Genomic DNA, 13,732 nt, shown 5'->3' on the forward strand with positions numbered 1-13,732 from the left:
GGGCTGATTACCACAGGGGCTGCGATGCCATCAGGAGCCCCGGGCGCAGACAGCCGCTCTGGCACGCACCTGGACTCCGTGACTGTCCCTTGGAAAAAATAAAGGGGATGCTGGATATGCGCGTGGAGACCAGCTGACAGCAGTGTGGAATGCTCTGGCAGGTGCTATTCCCTCAAAGCGGATTTCACAATATTACTGGCAGGTGTTGATGCCATCAGAATAGTTTGAATTTAGGCGTGGTGCCATTTGCTAACTCTGCTGACACTTTGTCGGAAAGTTTACGACCGTGTCCAAATTCTGACGTGATGCGTGCGCTTCTGACAGATGTCATGTAGTAAATTGTGTCACTTTTGGAGTGGATTTGAACCCACTCCTGATTTGAACTTCAGCATCTCAAGTTCTGAGCAGTGTACTTGCCACTGGACCACAGTGACTTCTGAACTTAACTACTTGGAAGTTATATTTATCCTTTCATTATCTCAATAAAGAATTTGACAAAGGCAAAGAGTGGATTTGAACCCACACCTGATTTGAACTTCAGCATCTCAAGTTCTGAGCAGTGTACTTGCCACTGGACCACAGTGAGTTCTGAACTTTACAATTTGGAAGTTATATTTATCCTTTTATTATCTCAATAAAGAATTTGACAAAGGCAAAGGGTGGATTTGAACCCACTCCTGATTTGAACTTCTGCATTTCAAGTTCTAAGCAGAGCACTTGCCACTGGACCACAGTGACTTCTGAGCTTTACTTTTTGGAAGTTATATTTATTCTGTCATTATCTCAATAAAGAATTTGATAAAGGCAAAGAGTGGATTTGAACCCACTCCTGATTTGAATTCACTTTCTCAAGTTCTGAGCAGTGTACTTGCCACTGGACCACAGTGACATCTGAAATCTACAATTTGGAAGTTATATTTAACCTTTAATTATCTCAATAAAGAATTTGATAAAGGCAAAGAGTGGATTCGAACCCACTCCTGATTTGAACTTCAGTATCTCAAGTTCTGAGCAGTGTACTTGCCACTGGACCACAGTGACTTCCGAACTTTATGATTTGGAAGTTATATTTATCCTTTCATTATCTCAATAAAGAATTTGACAAAGGCAAAGAAGGGATTTGAACCCACTCCTGATTTGAACTTCAGCATCTCAAGTTCCGAGCAGTGCACTTGCCACTGGAACACAGTGACTTCTGAAATTTACAATTTGGAAGTTATATTTATCCTTTAATTATCTCAATAAAGAATTTGACAGTTGCAAAGAGTGGATTCAAACCCACTCCTGATTTGAACTTCAGCATCTCAAGTTCTGAGCAGAGCACTTGCCACTGGACCACAGTGATCTCTGAGATCAGTGATTTGGAAGTTAGGTTAGGGTTTACATTTTACATTTTACAACTCAACCTTACAGCGACCAAAAGACCAGCGACCAAACGTCCGGGTATCAAATCTAACGTGGTCTAAACGCATGTCTAATGCAAATTTGTAGGCTCCACTGGCTGAGTGGTTAGTGCATTAACCTCTCAAAATGTGGATCCTGGGTTCAATTCCTAGTCTGCATTTACAAAAAAAGACAACATATTATAGTCAGGCTTTTTCTTTAAACTATCCCACCCCATGCATTTTATATATAAAATAATCATTTTATTTCTTAAATAGCCCTTATAGTTAAAAAAAATCGCATAGCTGCCATCCATGATTATTAATATACGATCCAAATGGATTGACCCAGCTTCAACTAGCGTTCCTTGGAATCAAACCAGGGACGCTGTGTTCTCTTTCTGGTCATGATTGACTGACGTGATGGCCCGGTTGAGACCCGGGAAGTTAGCAGGTTACCATGGCGACGGCCATGTGGCCAGCCTTTAACCCCGCTCGCTCACTCAGCAGAGGACAGCTCCAGTGCAGCACACCCATTTACTTACTTAAATCTCATCATCTCGCTTCAGTTCCTCCCACCCGGGAACAGATTAATTAACACACACACACACACACACATTATGTCCTGACCCCGTCTTCTCACACAAACTCATTACTGGCTCCCGGCCGGCCCCGCGACGTTTCGGCTACATCGGTCTAACGTTGACGATGACTCACGTCTGACGGCCGAGAATAAAACCCTTAACAAAGAGTGATAATTGAAAGATGGCACTCACGCCAGTAGCCCTTGAAAAAAAAAGAAGACAAATGATAAAATGAAAAAGAGCAGCCTTATTAAATATCAGCCGCCATTACAAAGTTGGTGCGGGCGTTCAGTTATGTTTGACATAATGGAGCTTTTCTTTCAAATTTTTATATGCCTTTATGCATTGTAACAATGCCACTAAAATGATGTCACTGGTATTAAGTAACTAACAAAAAATGCAACAATAATGTACAGTGTGTTTTTTTCAAAATTTAGTTTTAAACCATTTTAAGTTAAGGTAACAAAACATTAAAATATGAAACAATGGTTAAAGAGGCATGCAATAACATAATAGTTTTTGCAGATAACTATAATCTAAAAACACAACATTAAAATGGGAAACAACGGGTAAATAGGCATGCATTAACATAATAGTTTTTGCAGATCACTATAATCTAAAAACACAACATCTTGGGTGGTCAGAAGGGAAATAAAAACATGTATAAATGGCACTTTAGTATTTGTCGCAGGTCCAGCAGAGAGCAAATTATAGTCCGCAAAATACGGTACAGTAATTTATGTTTAAAGAGAAAAAAATGGCGACGATGTACTCATGGTGCAGCTAGCTATGTTCATCAGAAGCTAAAAAAAAATGGTATCATCGCAATGCTAGTGAAGATGCTCGGGGGCGTTAATGAGATAGTTGACACTTTGAGGGTTAATGAGGGGCTGGAGGGAGACGGCTAAATGACTGGACTTCTGCTTGGTTGAGCATTATGGCGTCTGTAAGAGGACAGGAATTGTCCTAAGTGCGGATTTGACATTGGAGCTTGTTTTGAGCGGAGAAGCGCAAAGCTCTCCTTTCCATCGTTTTGTGATAATAAAGAGATTAGACGCATTGTTCTTTTGTCTGCGCCATCCTCTAGGGTTGCCTCGTTACAGACGCCGATGTGCCTGGGTGCTCCTAAAACAAAGTCGGCGGCGGTAAGGAAGGAAAGAAAGAAGGCGGACAGGACCAGAAGAAGGAAAAAAGAGAAATAAGAGAATCTCCCTCCCCTCCCTAACTCCCTCTCTCTACCTCCCTCCTTCCTTTCCTTCCCCTCCGCCTCGACTCTACGGATCTCCCATCAGCTCTTGTCATCCCTCTAATGAATATCAGTTAAATTGCTCCGTGGTTGTGAGGAGTTTGGATGTCAATGTGATTTGTGCGAGTGTGGCGGACGGAGGGGCCCGTCCTAATGAAAGGCGAGCCCTGCCTGACAGAGTGATGAGCATTCAGCCCGTCAGAGCCATCACAGTCAACCACTCGCCGACGGACGGACGGATGAAGACGGGCCTTGTATTTACAAAAACAAAATGGCTGCCAAAGCAATAGCCCGTGGGCGCGGCACAATTTATCGTCGCTTCTTCCAAGGCATGCTTCTAAAGCTCTTCGTCAAACTCTGGGAAATATCTCATCGGTATTCTCCTTTCGAAAAATCCTACTTGCATGTTCATTAAATGATAGAATCCCGTCAAAGAGGAGTCGAAAAAAGATGATTATGACTCACATTGTTGGGTTTCGGGTGCGATGTCGAGCGTGGAATGTAGTGAGGGACCCAAATGGAAACCTAACGTGGAAAAACATGGCATAATGAGGAAATTGGGATGGTAAAAAGAAAACAGAAGATCCAACAATGACTAACAAAAACACATGGTTTAAATAGACAGACAATGGTTGATTACCATGCATACGCAAGCAAATATACCAACCAAAATAAAACTACCGCATTTTCACGACTATAAGGCGCACTTAAAAGTCTTAACTTTTCTCCAAAATAGACAGTGCGTCTTATAATCCGGTGCGCCTTATATATGGAAAAAACAGAAAACCAAAAAGGAAAAACCACCACTGTCGGATATTAAAAAAACACAAACGGCTGAACTGAAACAATACTGTTAAATATGCAGATGCCATCTTAGTTTACAAAATCTTCCATCATATAGCTCCTCCCCCACTGCAAGATTTTATACCAAAAAAATCCTAAACATCAACAATGGCTGGCTCTAGAGGTGACTGTGTAGTGAGTGAGTGCTTCATACCTGGAAGTCAATAGCAATTACCGTATTTTCACCACTATAAGGCGCACTTAAAAGTCTTAAATATTCTCCAAAATAGACAGTGCGCCTTATAATACAGTGCGCCTTATAATGCGGTGCGCCTTATAGTCGTGAAAATACGGTAATCCAAACACATACAGATCCAAAATGATTGAAAATGCATATAAAATTTGTTTAGGTAACACTCCCACTAGGTCAAAGGTCAATAATCACTACCATTCTTCCAATTTCAAATGAATTGGATGTCTAAGGCCAACCCTCCCAGCATACACGAATTATACATCTGCCGATAGCAAAGAATTAAAAGCATCCCACACGACAATTAGCGAAATAATAAAATGAGCCAAAAGAACATTTAGCGTTGGAGTTGGGCCCATTTCCAAAAGCGTCTTCACCAGCGGGCCCGTCGCTGTCATATCCGTTTTGCGTGGACATCTGACAGACTTGCTCTTCTCGGGGCACCTCTCTATATATCGTTAGTTTAATGCACAATGACACGGCCAATTATAAAGGAGCTCCTCGCTCAAATAGCATGTCAAAACCTGTGTATCAATCCATTCGATTCTGTCCCCGCGTCACACAAAGTGCTACCTTTTGCTATCAGTTTATAGCCAAAATGCTGACAGAACGCAAAAAACACGCCTTGGCCATTAGCGTCGCCGCCACAACCCGAGCTGTCCGTCTCTCTTTGTTTGTCCGAGGGTAAAATACAGAAACGATACATCTACATAATGGCCCGGCGTTTGTTTACTTAGCACCGAAAAGGTATTTGCGTAAAACCCCGAAATGCATTTAGAAGGAATCCGTCACAGTGCGTTAAAACCTGGCCGACATTGGGTTGCTTTCAAAAACAGGCCAAGTGTCATAACAGCCTCGTATATCATGCCATCATTTACAATAAGAGGATGTTATTATGAGGGGCAAACCAGTACGTGGCGCTCCGGGCCTCCCAGTAACTCTACATCAAGCTGCTTTGTCGGCCGTGACGGCGGACAGGAGGAGGTGTTTTGATTTAGTGCGCCCGCCGTCCTAACGACCTTTCCGTCCTTGCCACGAGGACGCGCAACCTCGGGGAGCTGGCACGGAGGACGGCGCCCGGACCGGCTGGCACCTGGCCTGGCACCGCGTGTGCCGCCGTCTTTCTGATGGATCTCTGCCTTGGTGGAATCACTTTTTGATTTGTTGTCACTTTGCCACGCTCGCCGGGCTTTTTTCGGCCCCCTCGGCCTACAGGAATGATTAAATTAGAGCTTCGTAAATCACTATCAAAAGACTTTGATAGGGAAAGTAGTGTAGGTAGTGGGCGCGATTACTTCACAGTTTATTGGGTGAGTGGGTTTTTGGTAATGGAGCCTAATGACAGGACGTTTGGTCGCCAGACGTTTGGTCGCCCGGATGTTTGGTCCCCGTTGGTCGCCGGTCTTTTGGTCGGCAGACACGTGATAGGAACAAGATTTTTTTGGGAAATTTGGCAAAACAACAACAACAACATAAGTTGTTGATGGTCAGAAGTAAGAATAAATAAATTGCAGAATTTACAAATGACAAAAAAAGTGCATTTTATTGTCCAGAAAATGCGGTATTTGGATGAAAAATTCCTGAAGAATTGTATTTGAAAAAAGGGAACACTTATTTTTAATTTACTGTCAATTATTTAGTAAATTGGGATTGAAATATTTGATAATGATCTAGACCTGACATCTCCTAAATGGATATCCACTTTTGGGTCAAAATATTAATATTTGGGAAGGCCTACATGATCCAAAATCTCCATGTATATGTGGAATATTTTGGACTCCTTATTTTGTGTAAAAATCTACAATAGTAGGAAGTTTTTCTCAGTACATTGGACTACATTTAATAAGAAAATTTGTATGTAATCTATTTGTCAATTCATCTTTTCTCAACAAATTGAACTTATCTTCATTTCCACCCTCTTTTGTTCATTCTTAGTCAAAACGGATTGGACGTCTATCGCCGTCAATGTCCCTGAAACCCCCCCACACACGACGAGGACATCCCCAACGGTCCATCCGGCCACAAAAACAAACACAGGATATGTGTTTCTCTACTTCAACCGCGATATTGACGCCGATTTTCACACTAACGTGACGAGACAAGGCCGGAGTCGCCAGCAAAAAGCGCTCCGGCTAGCGTCTTTACCGCATCATTCTGTCTTCTCCTCCAGCGCGTAGGTATCCACGGGATGGAATGTCCTGAAAAACAAATGAAAAAAAAAGAGTGAAAGGGGAAAACCAAGGGAGGGACGCAGGCAAAAAAAAAAAGTGGGAGCCGTGACCTCTCGGCACTGGCGACGTGTCTGGAGCTGGCAGGGGATGCGATTGAGAGTGACACTCCTGGTTGGAGCTGCCAAACTGCCACTTCCTGTCCTCTTTATTCACACATAGCAGGAGTTTAAACTGGACGTTTGAAGAGCAGAGAACAGACATGTGTCTCCTTGTACAGCCGTCCAGTGCGACTGTCATCCTTGCGTTACGCTTGCCGACCAAGGCAAGGATAAACCGGGGAGAATGGCATCGAAAGTTTTACATTTCAAAATGGATCCAGTTCTATCTTTGCTATCCAATTTGCATATTTTACACCTGACTTTAAACCACAGGTGCCAAAGTGGCAGCCCGAGGGACAGATTTTCCGTTTTATGAGCAAATTTGGCGAGTATTATAGCTAGAGAACGTTTTTTTTTTTTGTACCTCATTTAGAACTAAAAAAAACATTTTTGGTAACTTAAAAAAATGACATTTCCATTTTCAAGGAGTTTAAGAATATTTTTTTGAATAGTATGGTGCCAAAGTAGAAAAAAAAACATTTTTCATAGCTAAACTGTACCCACAAATTAACCTCTAACCACAGATTACTGAAGTGGGTTAGTAGATTTATTAAAACTACTAAAATGACTAAACTGGACTGGCAATTTTATGAAACTAAATAACCACAGATTAGCCATGTTTACCCAGAGATTATTCGATTTTGCCCACGATTACAAAGGTATACCCACAGATTCGACTATATTTTTGGAGTTTAGCCATCTGTAACCACAGATCACTAAACTGGACTACCAATTTTATTCATCTGTACCCATAGATTACTAAACCACATCCACAGATTAGCAATATTTACCCACAGATTACACTAGAGATCACTAAACTGGACTACTAATTTTATTCATCTATACCCACAGATTACAAAACCGTATCCACAGATTAGCAATATTTACCCACAGATTACACTAGAGATTACCAAACTGGACTACCAATTTTATTCATCTATACCCACAGATTACAAAACCGTATCCACAGATTAGCAATATTTACCCACAGATTATACTACACTTTTGAAGTTTAGCCATCTGTAACCCCAGATCACTAAACTAGACTACCAGTATTATTCATCTGTACCCCTAGATTAGTAAATTGTATCCACAGATTACTAGATTTTGCCTACAGTTTAGCCATATTTAAACACAGAATACTAAACCGGATTGTCGACTTTATTAAACTGTACCCACAGATGACTAAATTGTGGACACAGTTTAGTAAACCATACCCTTGGATTACGAAACTATACCCAAGGTTTAGTAATCTGTGACCTGGTAGTCCTTTGTTCCACGGCCCATAATGTCTCTTTTTCTTCTTGACTTTCATCGTCGGGCCTCGTCGCTCACAGACGAATAGAAAACACAGCAGCCAAATGCACGTCGGTAACACGCAGCTCTCTGAAAGATGACAAAAGTTGAGTGCGCCAACGTGATGGCGGCCGTTATTTGTGCGGGATTCATTTTTCTTCTGTTTCATCAGTAGGTGCATTCATCCATTCCAGATAGACTGAAGCAGTAGCCTTTAATAAAGTCAGCAGGCTTGAAAATATATGAATAAAATGACATCCGCTGCCTGGGATGGATCAAATTGACTTATCCTGTAATAGCCCAAGGATAATGCGTGCGTGTGTGCAAGCACGGTGTCTCAGAGTGGAGGATAATAGGGAAGAGAAAAGAAAAAAAAAGATAAATATACTGGAAAGACAAAAGGTAGGAAAGAGAAGAAAATCAGAGAAATAAAACAAACTCTGCCCGAGGGGACGGAGCTCAATGAAAAGCTGGAGCTGGACTTTGAATCTCATTTGTATTGGTGAAAGCATTGATAGGGACGCTAGAAGGGAGGAAAACAAAGCCATTAAAGGAAAAAGATTACACAAGCAAGAGTGACAAACCTGATCCTAACAAAGTTAGAGGCTTGCACCATGGCAAATATCAAAATTATGAGTCCAATTGCACCAATTTGGCTGCAATTTGATCACTGGAGGCGTGCGGGACCAGACAATCTCGCCAAGCTGTAAAGAGTCGAATCAAGGCAATAATAACAAGATGCGATTTCTACAGAAATTATGTCTTTTCATCTTTCTTCTCGATTTCTCTTTTTTTGCATTTTTTTTTTTTGGTAGACGCCAATAGAAGTCCAATATGGTTCGACTGGGAGGGTATGGTGATGGATTTGTGTTATAATTGCACCATTGCACGGTCATATTGAGTAAAGTCAAAGGCAATAGAATATTGTGTCGAAAAATATGTATATACCGTATTTTCACGACTATAAGGCGCACCTAAAAGTCTTAAATTTTCTCCAAAATAGACAGGGCGCCTTATATTCCAGTGCGCCTTATATATGGAAAAAAATAAAATGTGCCATTCATTGAGGGTGCGCCTTTATAATCCAGTGCGCCTTATATATGGGGAAAATGTCATTCATTGAGGGTGCGTCTTTATAATCCAGTGCGCCTTATATATGGGGAAAATGTCATTCATTGAGGGTGCGCCTTATAGTCGTGAAAATACGGTATACCAAAAAAAAAAAACACTTTTGGTTGCATAAAATAATGTTTCGCATTGGAACTTTGCAGATTTTTTATAAATTCAGATTTTTTTTAACTGATCCAAGACCAGAATTTTTCATCGAGTGAATATAATGCAATAAATAATATCACCATTAAAAGATAAATCATATTTTTAGTGTTAAAGTGAGCCCAACTCTGTCATTAGATTTTTTTCTACTTAGCAGACATGTTAGCATAGCCGTTTGAGACAAAGTTACCGAGTATTAGATTGGGACAATGTACGGTTTACTGGGAAAAACAGCGTCTGTATCTTTAAGGTTAACGTGGCAACGGCAGACACAAATAGGGGGTCACATAGAGTTCACAGCCAGATGACGGATGGCTTGGTAGGGCAGCGCTCTACAAACCCGATGAGCAAAACTGGGACCGACCGGAGTGCGCCAGACCAAGGACACCACTGATGTCATATGCCGCCGCCGTTAAACGGATGGACAGCTGTTGGCCTGTTCTCCCTCAGATGAAAGATGAACCCCGAATGACTCCAGATGTCATCGCTTGGCCCGTCATCATTTAATAGGAAGAAGGACGGAGAGAAATAGGAGGATTGCGCTTTGGCTGGATATAACGCACCTGTTGCTTTTATGCTTTTAATAGGATTTATGCTTTGATTAACAGTAACTGGTCTTTAAAATGTTGCTATAAACACAAAACAATTAGGGTGACTTGAACTTTTTTTTAAGACGTCCAATTTTGGGCTCTTTTCATTTTTCTAGGATGAATTTAATGAATTTTTCAGTAGTCGACATCAAATTATTTGCAGCCAAACCTCCCAGTTGAAGTTGATTGGACATAAATGACTGTTATTGTCAGTCAATGAGTTAAATTTGTGTAGCCATTTCTCAATTATGTTATGTTGTCTTGTGTTATCTAGGCTGTTGCATTTAATTGCAAATGGTTATTTTACTTTTACAATGAAATGCGCAATTTCAATCACAAACACCCACTTGGCAAATCTTTCCCAAAATACAGGGAGCAACTTAACACCATCCAATGTCACATAAAGTGTTCCGTATGCATGGCACGCTCTAAAAAAAACTTAAATTACCAAAGGCAGGAGTCTTTAGAAAATAACAATGACTTAGAAATCAAAGCACAAAACCAAACCTGACAGAAGACGTGGCGTGGCAACTTGGCAAGAGGTAGACACAGTTGATGATTTGACAATGTCTAAGAAACACATGGGGTTTAAATACACAGACAAGGGTTGATTACAAAGTACACGCAGCTGGTTATGAGAGGAAGGGAAGCCTGGAGGGACACAAGAGGCAAAAGCAAACAAACCAAACTACCGTATTTTCTCGACTATAAGGCGCACTGTATTATAAGGCGCACTGTCTATTTAGGAAATGTAAGACTTTTAAGTGCGCCTAATAGTCGTGAAAATACGGTAATTGCTATTGACTTGCAGGTATGAAGGACTCACTACACAGTCACCTCTAGAGCCAGCCATTTTTGATGTTTTGGATTTTTTGTATAGAATCTTGCAGTGGGGGAGGAGCTATATGATGGAAGATTTTGTAAACTAAGAAGGCATCTGCATATTTAACAATATTGTTTCAGTTCAGGCGTTTTTGTTTTCTTAATATCCGACAGTGGTGGTTTTTCGTTTTTGGTTTTCAGTTTTTTCCATATATAAGGCGCACTGGATTATAAGACGCACTGTCTATTTTGGAGAAAATTTAAGACTTTTAAATGCGCCTTATAGTCGTGAAAATACGGTAACCCTAACATCCAGACCAGGACACGAGCCTCTCACCAGGTCAAACCAATCACCAAATTGAAAGACAGGTTTCAAGAACTACCACAATAAAGTAAAGGACCGACACGATTAAAAAAACTTGGTGCTGCTTTCCATCCAAAGGAGAACCCCAGAGGCTGTGTCGGGGCCGCAGGAAAGACAAGTGTATGTCGGCTTTGGTGACAGTTCCCGAATCTAAATTCCTCCCCTCTCGCCTGGACTATCAGAGGCGTATCGCTTTGCAAAGCAAACCTCGGCGGTGATGTTGTCAGGCGGCTGTCTGTGAAGTGGCCCCGGCCATAAAACAAGAGTGACGTGAGTGATTGATCCAGCAATGAAGATGGCAATACTCCTCTGCATCAATATGAAGGCAGCCTGCGGGACTGGAGCCCTTTCAGACAGCTCTCTGTTTCTCCTCAGAGGAAAAATCCATACACAATTGATGGCAGTTCAAAGAGGGGCTTTATTGTGGGATATCAAATAAAACATCAGAGAACACAGGCAGCGCCGGCCAGAGGCGGAACCAAAGAATACGCCAGTAAGCGAGCCTTTCAAAAAAGGCACAAAGAGCGATCTGCATTTTGCTTTATCTTCTTTTTGCACCTGAACCGGAATGCGACAACGCCGTGTGGGTTTCGGAAAGTGGCGTTGGGATGTCAACGCTATCTGCCGTGTAATTACGCTATATGATCCTGGAGGAAAAATGCTAAAAGGCTTAACGGGGTCAGATAGGCACGGACTGTATTGGAAGAATTCTTCAAGTGACGTTTTTGGTGTGGTTTGGTCGGCCGTTTACGTCATGAAAAAGATGGCCGACGCTGTTTAAATAGTGTCTTCGACCCCTATGGTGACTTTTGTATTGGTATGGAGTTTTTATGTGTACACTGTCATACCGCAATTTACATAATTAATTTCTTCCAAAATCGGTTTTGTATAAGGATGTCTCAATTTATTAATTTCCAATCTAACTAGAATTTTTTAGGCTATATTTAACCCATACATAGCATTTTTTTAGTCTAATTAAAACAATTTAAACAATGCAACCAGTAAATATTTTTTTCTGCATTTAAAATTCTCACTGTTAGTACCAACTATGACTACTGTTATATTTGATACTATTATAGTTTTTACCATAACTTTGAGAAGAGAAAAGTCTAGTCCAAAACAGAGGTCATACATATTTGCGTCGTTATTTGTTTCAAATCAGCCAAAAATTTCAAAATAACACACTGTATTTAGGTTTTTGGGAAATTTGGCTGATGTTTGAGTTTCTAGGATTTCGCATATCGTAACTTGAATTAACTTTTGCATTCAGAAATGCAAATTTACCGTAAAGGCATTTCATAACTTGGATTATTGGTCAGTTGGGTTTTTTTTTTGTAAGGTGAGGTATTGCATTGCCTTTGTGAGTGTACATTTCAAATGATCAGGAGGCAAGGGACAAAACTTAATGTTCGCCCTCCACTTTGCCGCTGATTGATGGGTGTGTCAGGTATGATGGGACATCATGGCGTCATGTGACTGCAGCAGATGGCACGAGAGAGGATCAGAGCGAGTTCACCTGCTGTTTGCTCCCCCCACTCACTGCGATCCAATGCCTCTGAGGGAAGGGAAGCAGTGGGGAAAAGTTACAAAAAAAAGCCCCAGAATCACAACTCTGGTGAAGATAGTCTCAACAAGGTGTAATTAAACACACCATATCAAAGATTTCGGTTCTTCGGCTTGTCGGTCACACAGTTCTGGGGTCGAGAGTTTGATTCCAGGACCGTTCCAGGATCATTGTGTAAATAAGCAAAATGATAGTAAAAACTGATTTTATTCCGGCCATTTTCTGACTTTTTTTCCAAGTTGACTTGAATCTCTTAATATTACGTGAAAAACAGTTTTGTCATCACACACTTTAATCTTTTAATGTCATAATTTGAATCTTGTAATATTACAATATGGACTTAACTGTTAGGATTAGTTGGAGTTTTGGTTGGTTTGTATGGCTTTTTCCTATTGTGTCCTTCATGGCTTTCCTCATGTGATTAGGTATGTGTACCTTGTAATCAACCCTAGACTGTCTATTTAAACCCTGTGTGTTTGGTAGTCTTGGTTGGATACCCTGCCATCTTCCATGGTCCTCGTTTTCCTCCATGTCTTCTGTCCTTGTCCTCTTGATTGCTTCCCTGCATTTGGGTCCAACTAAATTCCAAGCTAGTCCTAACATTAACATTTATCTTATTCCAAAGTTGATCTCTTAAAACGACCTTTTTCGTCTAAGGAATATTACAATATGTAACTTATTTGCTGCCCACCTGACCACAAGTTTCTGGCAAACCCAGGCCAAAAGTGACTCGCCAAAGAATCTCCCTCGTCAGTTACCGGGCAAAATCTCCTGATGTGGGTCACTTAAAGACATAATCTCCTAATGACGGGATATGATCTCGCAGCCATTTAACGCCCGTTCCAACCCGGCGGATAAGTACAGATAGAAAAGCTACAAAGACCACGCAAAGTAACGATGAGTGATCACCCAGCCCGTCGTCTCCGAGGGACATCCTCCGTGTAATTCTCTTAGTGTAGCCCGAATATCATTTATCCTCCAAATAGACACGTGACCCCTCAATAACCGTGTCGCTGGGAGTTCAAGACCACACGGCGAGTGCATCCAAAGGACACGGCGTGCAATTAATTTCAACGCACATACATAAACACAGACGATAAGGAACGCCGTCCGCACGTAAGACTTCCTATTAGAATCCGACCACTTCGCCGAAGCCCCGCCAAAACGGAGAAGGCCTTATCAATGACGGATTCGGGCGCGGCGAGCTACTTCCACGAGGGTCCAAGCGCCCGCTATCTGCCCTCTCCAGC

Source organism: Stigmatopora nigra, chromosome 2 (genome assembly GCF_051989575.1).
Source record: "Stigmatopora nigra isolate UIUO_SnigA chromosome 2, RoL_Snig_1.1, whole genome shotgun sequence".
Lineage (NCBI taxonomy): Eukaryota > Metazoa > Chordata > Actinopteri > Syngnathiformes > Syngnathidae > Stigmatopora > Stigmatopora nigra.